The sequence below is a fragment of the Oncorhynchus clarkii genome, chromosome 4 (genome assembly GCF_045791955.1).
Source record: "Oncorhynchus clarkii lewisi isolate Uvic-CL-2024 chromosome 4, UVic_Ocla_1.0, whole genome shotgun sequence".
Classification (NCBI taxonomy): domain Eukaryota; kingdom Metazoa; phylum Chordata; class Actinopteri; order Salmoniformes; family Salmonidae; genus Oncorhynchus; species Oncorhynchus clarkii.
The window spans coordinates 54,701,693-54,718,586 of NC_092150.1; the positions used below are offsets into that span (position 1 = coordinate 54,701,693).

The 16,894-nt window shown below is 43.8% G+C and overlaps 1 pseudogene; it reads right to left on the reverse strand.

The window, feature by feature from the left end:
• LOC139406953 (glutamate receptor ionotropic, kainate 2-like) overlaps nt 1-16,894 on the reverse strand; it is a 189,213-nt pseudogene that overhangs the window by 100,451 nt on the left and 71,868 nt on the right.

Genomic DNA, 16,894 nt, shown 5'->3' on the forward strand with positions numbered 1-16,894 from the left:
TTACCAAACAATACTCATTAATATTTAAAGGGAATTTCCCCTCTCTGATGCAAAAACTCAAGGCAAACATTCTACACTGCTCAAAAATATAAAGGGAACACTTAAACAACACAATGTAACTCCAAGTCAATCACACTTCTGTGAAATCAAACTGTCCACTTAGGAAGCAACACTGATTGACAAATGTCACATGCTGTTGTGCAAATGGAATAGACAACAGGTGGAAATTATAGGCAATTAGCAAGACATCCCTCATAAAGGAGTGGTTCTGCAGGTGGTGACCACAGACCACTTCTCAGTTCCTATACTTCCTGGCTGATGTTTTGGTCACTTTTGAATGCTGGCGGTGCTTTTCACTCTAGTGATAGCATGAGACGGAGTCTACAACCCACACAAGTGGCTCAGGTAGTGCAGCTCATCCAGGATGGCACATCAATGCGAACTGTGGCAAGAAGGTTTGCGGTGTCTGTCAGCGTAGTGTCCAGAGCATGGAGGCGCTACCAGGAGACAGGCCAGTACATCAGGAGACGTGGAGGAGGCCGTAGGAGGGCAACAACCCAGCAGCAGGACCGCTACCTCCGCCTTTGTGCAAGGAGGAGCAGGAGGAGCACTGCCAGAGCCCTGCAAAATGACCTCCAGCAGGCCACATATGTGCATGTGTCTGCTCAAACGGTCAGAAACAGACTCCATGAGTGTGGTATGAGGGCCCGACGTCCACAGGTGGGGGTTGTGCTTACAGCTCAACACCGTGCAGGACGTTTGGCATTTGCCAGAGAACACCAAGATTAGCAAATTTGCCAGTGGCACCCTGTGGTCTTCACAGATGAAAGCAGGTTCTGCAACATCCTCCAGCATGACCGGTTTGGCGGTGGGGCAGTCATGGTGTGGGGTGGCATTTCTTTGGGGGGCCGCACAGCCCTCCATGTGCTCGCCAGAGTTAGCCTGACTGCCATTAGGTACCGAGATGAGATCCTCTGACCCCTTGTGAGACCATATGCTGGTGCAGTTGGCCCTGGGTTCCTCCTAATGCAAGACAATACTAGACCTCATGTGGCTGGAGTGTGTCAGCAGTTCCTGCAAGAGGAAGGCATTGATGCTATGGACTGGCCCGCCCGTTCCTCAGACCTGAATCCAATTGAGAACATCTGGGACATCATGTCTCGCTCCATCCACCAACGCCACGTTGCACCACAGACTGTCCAGGAGTTGGCGGATGCTTTAGTCCAGGTCTGGGAGGAGATCCCTCAGGAGACCATCCGCCACCTCATCAGGAGCATGCCCAGGCGTTGTAGGGAGGTCATACAGGCACGTGGAGGCCACACACACTACTGAGCCTCATTTTGACTTGTTGTAAGGACATTACATCAAAGTTGGATCAGCCTGTAGTGTGGTTTTCCACTTTAATTTGAGTGTGACTCCAAATCCAGACCTCCATGGGTTGATAAATTTGATTTCCATTGATAATTTGTGTGTGATTTTGTTGTCAGCACATTCAACTATGTAAAGAAAAAAGTATTTAATAAGAATATTTCATTCATTCAGATCTAGGATGTGTTATTTTAGTGTTACCTTTATGTTTTTGAGCAGCTTATTTTTGAACATCCCAGTATTCATACCTAAATCCTTTCATAAACAACTGGACTCAATTATCAATCCTTTCATCTGGGATTATAAAACACAGAGGATGGGTAAAAAACACCTATGTAAATCCAAGATGGAAGGAGGATTGTCTCTCCCAAATTTGATATTTTATTACTGGGCCGCTAACCTCCGCGCTGTTACGTTTCTGCTGGATGACGCACTTCCGTCATGCAGCTGGCTTAGTATGGAGCGTGAGGAGTGTCACCCCTTCTCTATTGGCGCTTTGATTCTGTCGCCTGTCAATCTGGAGATGTCACTTTATTGTAACAATCCTATTATACATAGCACAGTCCGAATCTGGAAGCAAATTAAAGTCCACTTTGAGCTTAGACCAATGTCATTCATGCTCCCTGTCGCCAGGAATCCCTCCTTTGCCCCCTCTAACCTTGATAACACCTTTGAGCGATGGGGACAGTTGGGGATAAGTACATAGAAGGGACCTTTGCTTCCTTTGAGTTGCTGAGGGAAACTTATAATCTTCCCAGAAGTAATTTTTTCAGATACCTACAAATTAGAGACTACGTTAGAAAACACCTCCCAACATTTGGGAATGCTAAACCTTCCATGTTTGCTTTTCAATCTGTTAGCACAACTTCTACAGATGCCATTAAGGCAAAATGGGAGGAAGAACTAGGGACTGACATATCAGTGGCAGACTGGGAAGAGAGCTTGGAGTATATCCACACATGCTCCATTAATTCCAGACATCGTCTCATACAATTCAAGGTCTTACACAGATTACACTATTCCAAAACTAAACTGCATAGGATATTTCCTGATACATCCCCTACGTGTGATAAATGTCAAGCTGCGCAGGGTACACTACTCCACTGATTTGCCCTATGCTCTAGCTTGCATGGTTATTGGTGTGGAATTTTTGGGATCCTCTCTGACGTTTTGGAGACTTCAATAGATCCAGTCCCGCTTCTGATAATCCTGGGAGTATCTGAGTCTCTAAACGAATTAACCAACCCCCAAAAACAACTAGTCTCTTAAGGTCTCATTTCGGCAAAAAAACTAATCTTGTTGTTTTGGAAAAGGAGGGAAGCACCCTCTACGAAATTATGGCTCAGTGAATTGGCAAACACTGTACACTTAGAAAGAATTAGATATATTCTGAACAATAAATGATCAACATTTGATCAAATCTGGCAGCCTTTCCTATCTTACTTGGACGAGTCGGCGCTGTGAATTTGTACTTATTAACACTCTCAATTGTAATATTTTAATCTACCTTTGGGCAGCATGTGCTGGCCCTGTCACCCGAGCAGTTGGGGGGGAGGAAACATCTACCCTCTTTCTTTCTACATGTCCTTGTTTTGTATGTCGTGTTTTGTATTATTTGTTTTGTACCCAGAACTTTGGGTCTTGTTGTTCCTGTATGCTCTTTTATGTTTAGATAAGAATTGTATACCTGTCTTGTAAATCAAATCAAATTTTATTTGTCACATACACATGGTTAGCAGATGTTAATGCGAGTGTAGCGAAATGCTTGTGCTTCTAGTTCCGACAATGCAGTAATAACAAGTAATCTAACTAACAATTCCAAAACTACTGTCTTGTACACAGTGTAAGGGGATTAAGAATATGTACATAAGGATATATGAATGAGTGATGGTACAGAGCAGCATAGGCAAGATACAGTAGATGGTATCGAGTACAGTATGTACAAATGAGATGAGTATGTAAACAAAGTGGCATAGTTTAAAGTGGCTAGTGATACATGTATTACATAAGGATACAGTCGATGATATAGAGTACAGTATATACGTATGCATATGAGATGAATAATGTAGGGTAAGTAACATTATATAAGGTAGCATTGTTTAAAGTGGCTAGTGATATATTTACATCATTTCCCATCAATTCCCATTATTAAAGTGGCTGGAGTTGAGTCAGTGTCAGTGTGTTGGCAGCAGCCACTCAGTGTTAGTGGTGGCTGTTTAACAGTCTGATGGCCTTGAGATAGAAGCTGTTTTTCAGTCTCTCGGTCCCAGCTTTGATGCACCTGTACTGACCTCGCCTTCTGGATGATAGCGGGGTGAACAGGCAGTGGCTCGGGTGGTTGATGTCCTTGATGATCTTTATGGCCTTCCTGTGACATCGGGTCGTGTAGGTGTCCTGGAGGGCAGGTAGTTTGCCCCCGGTGATGCGTTGTGCAGACCTCACTACCCTCTGGAGAGCCTTACGGTTGAGGGCGGTGCAGTTGCCATACCAGGCGGTGATACAGCCCGCCAGGATGCTCTCGATTGTGCATCTGTAGAAGTTTGTGAGTGCTTTTGGTGACAAGCCGAATTTCTTCAGCCTCCTGAGGTTGAAGAGGCGCTGCTGCGCCTTCTTCACGATGCTGTCTGTGTGAGTGGACCAATTCAGTTTGTCTGTGATGTGTATGCCGAGGAACTTAAAACTTGCTACCCTCTCCACTACTGTTCCATCGATGTGGATAGAGGGGTGTTCCTTCTGCTGTTTCCTGAAGTCCACAATCATCTCCTTAGTTTTGTTGACGTTGAGTGTGAGGTTATTTTCCTGACACCACACTCCGAGGGCCCTCACCTCCTCCCTGTAGGCCGTCTCGTCGTTGTTGGTAATCAAGCCTACCACTGTTGTGTCGTCCGCAAACTTGATGATTGAGTTGGAGGCGTGCGTGGCCACGCAGTCGTGGGTGAACAGGGAGTACAGGAGAGGGCTCAGAACACACCCTTGTGGGGCCCCAGTGTTGAGGATCAGTGGGGATGAGATGTTGTTGCCTACCCTCAAAACCTGGGGGCGGCCCGTCAGGAAGTCCAGTACCCAGTTGCACAGGGCGGGGTCGAGACCCAGGGTCTCGAGCTTGATGACGAGCTTGGAGGGTACTATGGTGTTGAATGCCGAGCTGTAGTCGATGAACAGCATTCTCACATAGGTATTCCTCTTGTCCAGATGGGTTAGGGCAGTGTGCAGTGTGGTTGAGATTGTATCGTCTGTGGACCTATTTGGGCGGTAAGCAAATTGGAGTGGGTCTAGGGTGTCAGGTAGGGTGGAGGTGATATGGTCCTTGACTAGTCTCTCAAAGCACTTCATGATGACGGATGTGAGTGCTAGTCGTTTAGCTCAGTTACCTTAGCTTTCTTGGGAACAGGAACAATGGTGGCCCTCTTGAAGCATGTGGGAACAGCAGACTGGTATAGGGATTGATTGAATATGTCCGTAAACACACCGGCCAGCTGGTCTGCGCATGCTCTGAGGGCGCGGCTGGGGATGCCGTCTGGGCCTGCAGCCTTGCGAGGGTTAACACGTTTAAATGTCTTACTCACCTCGGCTGCAGTATACCTATGCACCATTCTTGTGTGTGTTCAATAAAAAATATTTGAAACACTTAGGAAGATGTAAAACTTTCCTTTTTATTATATGAATTTTATTTGCCCATATATGTATTTGTTTATTTCTTAAACTAGGCAAGTCTGTAAAATAAGACTTTGTTCTTAACTATGACGGCCAAACCCAGATGACGCTGGGCCAATTGTGCGCCACCAGATGTGATACAGCCTAGATTTGAGATGCACTGTTTTAGACAGCTGCACCACTCGGGAGACCGAATTAAGTCTTATGACTGAGTATACATTTTTGAAGAAGGTAGCAATGAGGAATCGGCCCAAAAGCGGCCCTCTTTCGGGGGGCTGGAACTGATTGAATCGGCCCAGAATCGTGTGTCGTACTCGGCCCGGAAACAAAATGAATCACATCGGGCCGTTTCCGTCTACCGGAAGTCAGCCAACTTTGCCGGCATCTTTCCAGAATCACCCCATAAGCGGCCCGATGTAAATTTAAATAAATGTATACAAAATTACCCGATATAGTAATTTTAAATATAACTATTGTACATTTTATGCATACAAATCATACCCATCCACAAACAAACATTTTGTGTCAGAGGAAACACCGTACTCCTGGTGACCGTGTCAGAGTGCATGTACCTGGCCCGCCACAGGAGTCGCTACAGTGCGATGGGACAAGGACATCCCGGCCGGCCAAACCCTCCCCTAACTCAGACAACGCTGGGCTGGGTACGTCGCCTCACGGGTCTCCCGGGAGTGGCCGGCACGGATCTCGAACCAGCATCTGTAGCGACTCAATTTGCACTGCGATGCAGTGTCTAAGACTACAGTATCAAAATACAAAAATACTACACAAAACTCTTAAAGAATTTTATTTAAATGTTAATTTTATTTTTTGATCACAGAAACAATGACAAAATATGGATAAAATAAATAATTAAATGTTATTTATATAAAGCAGCCCGTGTAATCATCTGCCAGAGAGTAGCCCCAATTGGCCCGAGCCCCAAGTAATACATTTGGGCCAGATAACTCACACCGGAATCGGCCCGAGCTCAATCCCTACATCCTAGCCATAAGTAATACCTCTGAAGGCGGCCCAGACTCGGGCTACATGACGCCGGCCAAGTCTGACTCTTAGCCGAGTTCCGACTCTCAGCCAGAACCGGCCCAGATCCACTGTGATAGCTGGGTCTTCAGGGGGGAAATTGGTATTACCAAAAATAAATACAAAAACGTTGGGAGCTATGCCATTCTAAAGAGGTTTATTCTACCTGTAATATTCATGGAAAGATTATTCCATTTAATTAGATCTGCTTTCGTATTGTTGAGTAATGGACTAAAATTATTATTATATATTTGTTGTTTTCATATTTTTTGTGTTCCATTAAAGGGTATCTGTAGATCGTGAGTTAATCTTTTTCTTTTTCATATTGCCATTATAATTAAAAACATTTCACGTAAATTGTTTGTCCTGAGATTTGAGTATTCTGAAAATATTTTGAGCAAAGTGGGCATTGAGTTTTCAAAATTGGTCAGGTATATCAAGAGATCGTCTGCAAATAAATTGAGTTTATATTCATGTTTACCGAAACCCGATACATGTTACATTTGGGTCCTGTCTCATTATTTCTTCAAACGGTTCAATTGCCAGTGTGAACAATAGGGGGGAGAAGGGACATCCCTATCTTATGGCCCTTTCTACAGCAATTTTGTCAGATAATGTATAGTATTATTCATGTATATTTTTGCTTTAGGACAGTTATACAATATTTGTATTACATTTATTATTATTATTTCAGCTGGAAAGATGAACTCTTCCAAAGTTTTGAATAGAAAAAGCCATTCAAGACGATCTAAAGCCGTTTCTGCATCAACAGTCGTTATTGATGAATCTAGATCTTGTTTTTTTTGCGTATTGTATTCACCTGAAACATGTTCTTGTATTTGTTTGCGTCTATTTTTAACAAAGCCTGTTTCATTGACATGTATCACGTCTGTTAAGGCTTTTGCCATTCTGTGGCTTATACGCTTTGCTATTATTTTTTTGTCACATTTTATTTAGGGTATGAGTCTATGATCAGCAGGGGACTCTCAAGATGTTCTTGGTTTTTAAAATAACTGAAAAAAACTGTTTGATACATGGAGCTATGAAGTACTGAATTGAGTGACGTGTGTTGTCATTTGCGTAAATCGGGGGGCTACTTTGTCACAAAATGTTAAATAGGATTCTATGGAAAAGCCACCTATTCCTGGTGTTTCTCTCCATGCGAATGTTTTAAGAGTCTCTAATATTAACAGCGAGAGGCAGTACAGATTAGGAAGTATTTTCAGGAGGCATTTCATATTGTTTCAGAGGCAGTGGCCTTGATCAAGCTGACATTCAAGGTTACCAGGCAGGGCCTTGGTGCGCTGCCATCTATCATGTTGGTACGGAAAGGACATTGCAGTCGTCAAATGAGCCACATGTCTGGCTTATGACCAGGTAGATGTCTATAGGTTGTATAAGTGTACTGTGTGTGTGTGCATGTGCGTGTACACATGCACGTGCGAGGGAGCATAATAGACAATGTTTGCAGCACTCCTGTAAGGGCAACACTCTGGATAGCAGTTGTATTTGCCGCATTGGCAAGCACTACTGCCACTTTCTTGCCAAACTGGCCTATGTTCTTGGAACAGGCAGGAGCCCAGACTAACAAGTAACAGCATGCCTCTGAAACAGCCCTATAATCTCATCTCCATTTACAGTTTGCCCATAACAGATTTAAATTCAGCCTTTCTCTACCCTTGTCCTAACCTTAACCATAATGATCCAAATAGGACAACAGGCCCAGTTGTTGTCTGGGCCATACTGAACCGAAACGATAATAGCCTCATACTGTCTGAGCTATTATCTGAGCTCTCAGTCTCTCGTTCTCTCTCTCCATCCAGGTAAGACAGGCTTTTCATCCAGTGTGAACAGCAGGACTCTGGTGGATCAAAGGAACTTTGGAGAACTTCAATCTCCGCCATGAGTCAGAATAGACGAACATATCAAGTGGCTTTAGTTTTCCCTGATTAAAAGTTTTAGAGGTTTATGGACAACAAATTGGGGGTGGGTAGAGAATGGCTAAACATTGTTTAAAGAGTCAACAAAATACTATTGAAAAAAAAGAGTTTAGACTGATACTTTGACAGCTATTATCCTTTTCAACCCTTGGTCTTTAAAGGGTTTTGTCTAAATGTTTTTGACTTCAATAGCACATTGCAGGTGCACTGCCACCAGAACCAAGTATTTAGGTGTCAATATAAAGGAGATGATGTGACCTCTACGGTGTCCATATTAGGACAGCATCTGCAACGTCCATGGATGATGTCCTAATGTGGACACAGTAGTTATCAGTCAGAAAACTCATTTTAATAAGGTGTCGGTGAACATACCAGCGTGGTGAAGATGTAGTGGTAGTACTCCGTCATCATTCCCATGGCTAGAGCCTGTGGGAAAACCAGAATATTGACTATGGTCAAAGTGCCTAAACAAATATACAGCATGTGTGAGTGCAGAGTAAATCATTTTTGTGGGGGACAATTTACCTTACACAATGTTGGTAGGAATGCTGTATATAATTAGCAAACTGAACACTCAACACAATACAATGTAATTTACTCTGCCTGAAAATGTGTGTTTTGGTAACGGATATGAGCACTTCTCATTAACAACGTGGCAGAGATTAATCATAATGTCTCAAATATGCCTGTGAGCAGAGGCAGAGTTGCTAATTAAAACTGTATTTTGGCATAGAGCATTCATTATGGAAACACAGTAATGGAACTAATATTCTAAAAGGAGATAAACGAGGAAAATTAGATATCCAAATGAGTCTGATTCAGTTGAACAGGAAATGAATTATCAAACTGTAGGTACTGGACCTGTATGAGGTATTCAAGGAGAGATCATTCTGGAGCTAATTCATATACAGTGGGGCAAAAAAAAGTATTTATTGTGCAAGTTCTCCCACTTAAAAAGATGAGAGGCCTGTAATTTTCATCATAGGTACACTTCAACTAAGACAGACAAAATGAGAAGAAAAAAAATCCTGAAAAATCACATTGTAGGATTTTTTATTTATTTATTTGCAAATTCTGGTGGAAAATACATATTTGGTCACCTACAAAAGTTTCTCAATACTTTGTTATATACCCTTTGTTGGCAATGACAGAGGTCAAACGTTTTCTGTAAGTCTTCAAGGTTTTCACACACTGTTGCTGGTATTTTGGCCCATTCCTCCATGCAGATCTCCTCTAGAGCAGTGATGTTTTGGGGCTGTTGCTGGGCAACACGGACTTTCAACTCCCTCCGAAGATTTTCTATGGGGTTGAGATCTGGAGACTGGCTAGGCCACTCCAGGACCTTGAAATGCTTCTCACGAAGCCACTCCTTGCCCGGGCGGTGTGTTTGGGATCATTGTCATGCTGAAAGACCCAGCCACGTTTCATCTTCAATGTCCTTGCTGATGGAAGGAGGTTTTCACTCAAAATCTCACGATACATGGCCCCATTCAGTCTTTCCTTTACGCGGATCAGTCGTCCTGGTCCATTTGCAGAAAAACAGCCCCAAAGCATGATGTTTCCACCCCCATGCTTCACAGTAGGTATGGTGTTCTTTGGATGCAACTTAGCATTCTTTGTCCTCCAAGCACGACGAGTTGAGTTTTTACCAAAAAGTTATATTTTGGTTTCATCTGACCATATGACCTTCTCCCAATCTTCTTCTGGATCATCCAAATGCTCTCTAGCAAACTTCAGATGGGCCTGGACATGTACTGGCTTAAGCAGGGGGACACGTCTGGCACTGCAGGATTTAAGTCCCTGGCGGCGTAGTGTGTTACTGATGGTAGGCTTTGTTACTTTGGCCCCAGCTCTCTGCAGGTCATTCACTAGGTCCCCCGTGTGGTTCTGGGATTTTTGCTCACCGTTCTTGTGATCATTTTGACCCGACGGGGTGAGATCTTGCGTGGAGCCCCAGATCAATGGAGATTATCAGTGGTCTTGTATGTCTTCCATTTCCTAATAATTGCTCCCACAGTTGATTTCTTCAAACCAAGCTGCTTACCTATTGCAGATTCGGTCTTCCCAGCTTGGTGCAGGTCTACAATTTTGTTTCTGGTGTCCTTTGACAGCTCTTTGGTCTTGGCCATAGTGGAGTTTGGAGTGTGACTGTTTTAGGTTGTGGACAGGTGTCTTTTATACTGATAACAAGTTCAAACAGGTGCCATTAATACAGGTTACGAGTGGAGGACAGAGGAGCCTCTTAAAGAAGAAGCTACAGGTCTGTGAGAGCCAGAAATCTTGCTTGTTTGTAGGTGACCAAATACTTATTTTCCACCATAATTTGCAAATAAATTCATAAAAAAATCATACAATGTGATTTTCTGGAATGTTTTTTCTAATTTTGTCTGTCATAGTTGAAGTGTACCTATGATGAAAATTACATGCCTCTCATATTCTTAAGTTGGAGAACTTGCACAATTGGTGGCTGACTAAATAATTGTTTGCCCCCACTGTAAATACATCTCCAAGTCCAAGAAATCTGACGAAGTCCAACCCGTCTCTGGATTTCAAAATAGTTCTGAGAAAGACCTAAGACAGACACTGACCTGTTTTAGGATCCAGGCGGCCATTTCGTGGCCGCAGTCAAAGATCACGTGGAACTCCTTTGCTTTCTTCATCTCTTTCAGAAGTGGCTTGGCATCCTTGGTATCCGCCGGCAACTGTCGGATCTTCAAACGGATGTTGTATCGGGAGGGTGCCTTGATCAGCTCTTGCAACCGAATAAGACCTGGAGACAATAAATTTACATCTTATTTGAAACATATTAATTTCAATGTCATACTTATAAGTGTCATTGGTAAGGCAAACAGTTCAGATACAAATCTTTTAAATAAAACAGCCCAAATATATGGCTCTCTTCCATAGTTTATTTGATTATCCCACTCACACTTGGCAAACATACACATAGGGCAGTATTCTGAATCTTCTGATCGTGGGCAAATCATTCAATGGTGTCAATGGAAGACTTCAGAATAGCACCCATACAGTACTGAAGAACTGTCAACAGAGCTCTGTACCAACTCAACACATACTCTTCTCATACACCAAAAAGCACTTTACATCAGCAGAGTCCAGCTTCATCCAAGAAGCACCTTAAAATGCTAATTCGAACACTACTCTATTCTAGCGTGGAATGACTTAAATATATACAGAGTCAATGTTTTATTTTTTTATTTCACCTTTATTTAACCAGGTAGGCAAGTTGAGAACAAGTTCTAATTTACAATTGCGACCAGGTCAAGATAAAGCAAAGCAGTTCGACAGGTACAACACCACACATGGAGTAAAAACAAACATACAGTCAATAATACAGTAGAAAAATAAGTCTATATACAATGTGAGCAAATGGGGTGAGATAAGGGAGGTAAAGGCAAAAAAGGCCATCGGGTCGAAGTAAATACAATATAGCAAGTAAAATATAAATTAAAATAAACACTGGAATGGGAGATTTGCAGTAGAAATAGCAAAATAAATAAATAAATAAATACAGTAGGGGGAGAGGTAATTGTTTGGGCTAAATTATAGATGGGCTATGTACAGGTGCAGTAATCTGTGAGCTGCTCTGACAGCTGGTGCTTAAAGCTAGTGAGGGGGATAAGTGTTTCCAGTTTCAGAGATTTTTGCAGTTCGTTCCAGTCATTGGCAGCAGAGAACTGGAAGGAGAGGCAGCCAAAGTAAGAATTGGTTTTGGGGGTGACCAGAGAGATATACCTGCTGGAGTGGGTGCTACAGGTGGGTGCTGCTATGGTGACCAGCGAGGTGAGAAGGGGGGACTTTACCTAGCAGGGTCTTGTAGATGACTTGGAGCCAGTGGGTTTGGCGACGAGTATGAAGCGAGGGCCAGCCAACGAGAGTACAGGTCGCAGTGGTGGGTAGTATATGGGGCTTTGGTGGCAAAACGGTTGGCACTGTGATAGACTGCATCCAAATTATTGAGTAAGGTATTGGAGGCTATTTTGTAAATGACGTCACCAAAGTCAAGGATCGGTAGGATGGTCAGTTTTACAAGGGTATGTTTGGCATCATGAGTGAAGGATGCTTTGTTGCGAAATAGGAAGCCAATTCTAGATTTAACTTTGGATTGGAGATGTTTGATGTGAGTCTGGAAGGAGAGTTTACAGTCTAACCAGGCACTTAGGTAGTTGTAGTTGTCCACATATTCTAAGTCAGAACCGTCCAGAGTAGTGATGTTGGACGGGCGGGCAGGTGCAGGCAGCGATCGGTTGAAGAGCATGCATTTAGTTTTACTTGTATTTAAGAGCAATTGGAGGCTACAGAAGGAGAGTTGTATGGCATTGAAGCTCGTCTGGAGGATTGTTAACACAGAGTCCAAAGAAGGGCCAGATGAATACAAAATGGTGTCGTCTGCGTAGAGGTCGATCAGAGACTCACCAGCAGCAAGAGCGACATCATTGATATATACAGAGGAGAGAGTCGATCCAAGAATTGAACCCTGTGGCACCCCCATAGAAACTGTCAGAGACCCGGACAACAGGCCCTCCGATTTGACACACTGAGCTCTATCAGAGGAATAGTTGGTGACCCAGGCGAGGCAATCATTAGGGAAACCAAGGCTATCGAGTCTGCCGATGAGGATGTGGTGATTGACAGAGTCGAAAGCCTTGGCCAGGTCAATGAATACGGCTGCACAGTATTGTTTCCTATCGATGGCGTTTAAGATATCGTTTAGGACCTTGAGCGTGGCTGAGGTGCACCCATGATCAGCTCTGAAACCAGATTACATAGCGGAGGTATGGTGGGATTCGAAATGGTCGGTAATCTGTTTGTTGACATGGCTTTCGAAGACCTTAGAAAGGCAGGGTAGATATATATAGGTCTGTAACAATTTGGGTCAAGTGTTTCCCCCCCATTTGAAGAGGGGGATGTCCGCCGCAGCTTTCCAATCTTTGGGAATCTCAGACACGAAAGACAAGTTGAACAGGCTAGTAATAGGGGTTGCAACAATTTCGGCAGATAATTTTAGAAAGAAAGGGTCCAGATTGTCTAGCTCGGCTGATTTGTAGGGTCCATATTTTGACGCCCTTTCAGAACATCAGCTGACTGGATTTGGGAGAAGGAGAAATGGGGAAGGCTTGGGGGAGTTGCTGTGGGGGGGGTGCAGTGCTGTTGACCGGGATAGGGGCAACCAGGTGGAAAACATGGCCAGCCATAGAAAAATGCTTATTGAAATTCTCAATTATAGTGGATTTATCGGTGGTGACAGTCTTTCCTATCCTCAGTGCAGTGGGCAGCTGGGAGGAAGTGTTCTTATTCTCCATGGACTTTACAGTGTCCCAGAACTTTGAGTCTGTGTTGCAGGAAGCAAATTTCTGCTTGCAAAAGCTAGCCTTGGCTTTTCTAACTGACTGTGTGTATTGGTTACTAGCTTCCCTGAAAAGTTGCATATCACGGGGGCTGTTCGATGCTAATGCAGAACGCCATAGGATGGTTTTGTGTTGGTTAAGGGCAGTCAGGTCTGGAGAGAACCAGGGGCTATATCTGTTCCTGGTTCTACATTTCTTGAAAGGGGCATGCTTATTTAAGATGGTGAGGAAGGCATTTAAAAAAAAATAACCAGGCATCCTCTACTGACGGGATAAGATCAATGTCCTTCCAGGATACCCCGGCCAGGTCGATTAGAAAGCCCTGCTCGCTGAAGTGTTTCAAGGAGCGTTTGACAGTGATGAGTGGAGGTCGTTTGACCGCTGACTCATTACGGATGCAGTCAATGAGGCAGTGATCGCTGAGATCTTGGTAGAAAACAGCAGAGGTGTATTTAGAGGGCAAGTTGGTTAGGATGATATCTATGAGGGTGCCCGTGTTTACGGCTTTGGGGTGGTACCTGGTAGGTTCATTGATAATTTGTGTGCGATTGAGGGAATCAAGCTTAGATTGTAGGATGGCTGGGGTGTTAAGCATGTTCCAGTTTAGGTCGCCTAGCAGCACGAGCTCTGAAGATAGATGGGGGGCAATCAGTTCATATATGGTGTCCAGAGCACAGCTGGGGGCGGATGGTGGTCTATAGCAGGTGGCAACAGTGAGAGACTTGTTTTTAGAGAGGTATATTTTTAAAAGTAGTATTTCAAATTGTTTGGGTATAGACCTGGATAGTAGGACAGAACTCTTCAGGCTCTCTCTGCAGTAAATTGCAACACCGCCCCCTTTGGCAGTTCTATCTTGTCTGAAAATGTAGTTCGGAATGGAGATTTCAGAATTTTTGGTGGTCTTCCTAATCCAGGATTCAGACACGGCTAGAACATCCGGGTTGGCAGAGTGTGCTAAAGCAGTGAATGAAACAAGCTTAGGGAGGCGGCTTCTAATGTTAACATGCATGAAACCAAGGCTATTACGGTAATAAAAGTCATCAAAAGAGAGCGCCTCGAGAATAGGAGTGGAGCTAGGCACTGCAGGGTCTGGATTCACCTCTATCACCAGAGGAACAGAGGAGGAGTATGATAAGGGTACGGCTAAAAACTATGAGAATTGGTCGTTTAGAACGTCCGGAACAGAGAGAAAAACAACGTTTCTGGGGGCGATAAAATAGCTTCAAGGCATAATGTACAGACAAAGGTATGGTAGGATGTGAATACAGTGAAGGTAAACCTAGGTATTGAGTGATGAGAGAGAGATTGTCTCTAGAAACATCATTTAAACCTGGTGATGTTATCGCATGTGTGGGTGGTGGAACTGAAAGGTTGGATAAGGTATAATGAGCAGGGCTAGAGGCTCTACAGTGAAATAAGCCAATAAACACTAACCAGACCAGCAATGGACAAGGCATATTGACATTAAGGAGAGGCATGCTTAGTCGAGTGATCATAAGGGTCCAGTTAGTAGTGAGGTTGGTTGGGGTAGTGGCGATTCAGACAGCTAGCCGGGCCATCGGTAGCAAGATAGCATAGGACGGTGTTCTGTTTTTAGCCACTTTGTGCGTTTCCATTAGTAGATTAGTGGGTTTCCGTGTGGTAGAGGGGATCAAGCCAATTGGTAAAATGGATATAGTTATAGTGACCCAAGAAAAAAAAAAATTGTCAGAAAATGTTCAGATAGAAGCCGATAAGACAGCTAACGATTAGCGGGCCACAGATGGCCGTTCAGGTAACGTCACGACGAAGGAGCCGGTTGGGTAACTCCCACGTGCAGATAACGTCGGTAGTACAGTCGTGAAGGCCCGGTGGAGCTCCGCATCGGCAGTAAAACAGGTCCGGATAGGTGATTGTAGCCCAGGAGTGGTTGATGGAACTCTTCAGCTGGCTAGCTCCGGAATAATTGAAGTTTGCTCCGGGACCGACGTAAGCCAATGGTCACACGGATAGCAACTAGCTAGCTGCGAGATCCAGGTGTAAATGTTCCTGAGCTTTCGGTTGAAATCCGGGGATGTGGAGAGAAAAATAGGTCCGGTATATTCTGGTCTGAGTTGCGTTGTACAAAACTGGCGATAGCTTTTCGAGCTAAATGATAGCTGATGACCATCAACCATGGTTAGCTGAATACTACCGTTAGCCAGTTAACTTGTTAGCTTCTTGTTATCTCCTTGATAGCTCCTGGTTAGCTCCTTGTTAGCTCCTTGTTAGCTCCTTGTTAGCTTCTTGTTAGCTTCTTGTTAGCTTCTTGTTAGCTTCTATTGTGGATTTCAGAAGCACCTTAAAAATGCTAATTCAAACACTACTCCTCTATTCTAGCATGGAATGACTTAAATATATACAGAGTCACTATATCAGCAGAGTCCAGCTACATCGTAGAAACACCTTAAAAATGCTAATTCAAACACTAATCTATTCTAGCGTGGAATGACTAAAATATATACAGAGTCAATATATCAGCAGAGTCCAGCTTCATCCAAGAAGCACCTTAAAATGCTAATTCAAACACTAATCTATTCTAGCGTGGAATGACTAAAATATATATACAGAGTCAATATATCAGCAGAGTCCAGCTTCATCCAAGAAGCACCTTAAAATGCTAATTCAAACACTACTCTATTCTAGCGTGGAATGACTTAAATATGTTAGTGTTGGAAAGCAGCAGTCAATCCATTCTCACTTTCTCTCTCCCAAGGTTCTGTTCGGATTTGAGTTTCTGTTTGCCTTACTACTCCCCACTAGATAGGCCCCAAGTAACCTTACCACCGCCTCATACTGCGCAACAGTCTGCACCTTTCATTCTCCCACCCGCACTCAGCTAGAAACCTCTCAGAGAGACACTGATGGGATTACAATGACTTTCTCCTCTCCGCCGAGGACTTCTGAGCCTTGGAATGAAATAGGGCTGGATTGATGGTAGGAATTATTACTTGTCATGGGTCTAAAAATTGATGGGATTGGGAGGGAGTCTGGGAGAGAGAAGAAAGGGGTTTTGAAGATGCACTTTTGGACTGCTCAGACCATTTTTGTTGGGATGAAGTGCTGTGTGGGCAATGTAAAGGTCTTACTGTGAGTGGGGGCTGATTCTCCCTCTGGAGTTTCAATAGGGATTGCTGTGAAATAAGAATAAGGAATGTGTTCTTTCATGTTAGAAGTAAATACTACAGTTTTTTGTGAGTAAGGTAGGTATTTCCAAACTCCCTACTCCAGGGTATCTCTCCCTTCTCTGTTTTGCTCCATACAGACACTTGGGAGGCGTTAAGCGGAAAATGGTTCCGGGGGGAGCTCAGCATTTGGGGGACCACTGTCAGGGCCGATGTTTGTGGGGCTCTGAATAATGCCTTCTGACATTCCCTCCCCGATCCTCAGAGGGCTGTGTGTAAATATTTAATTTTATCCCCTCTGATAGTTCTTGCCGCCAGACGTCAGATAAAACGTCCTGGAGCATGAAGCTGTGTGATTACAGACGATGTGTGTGCATGCGTG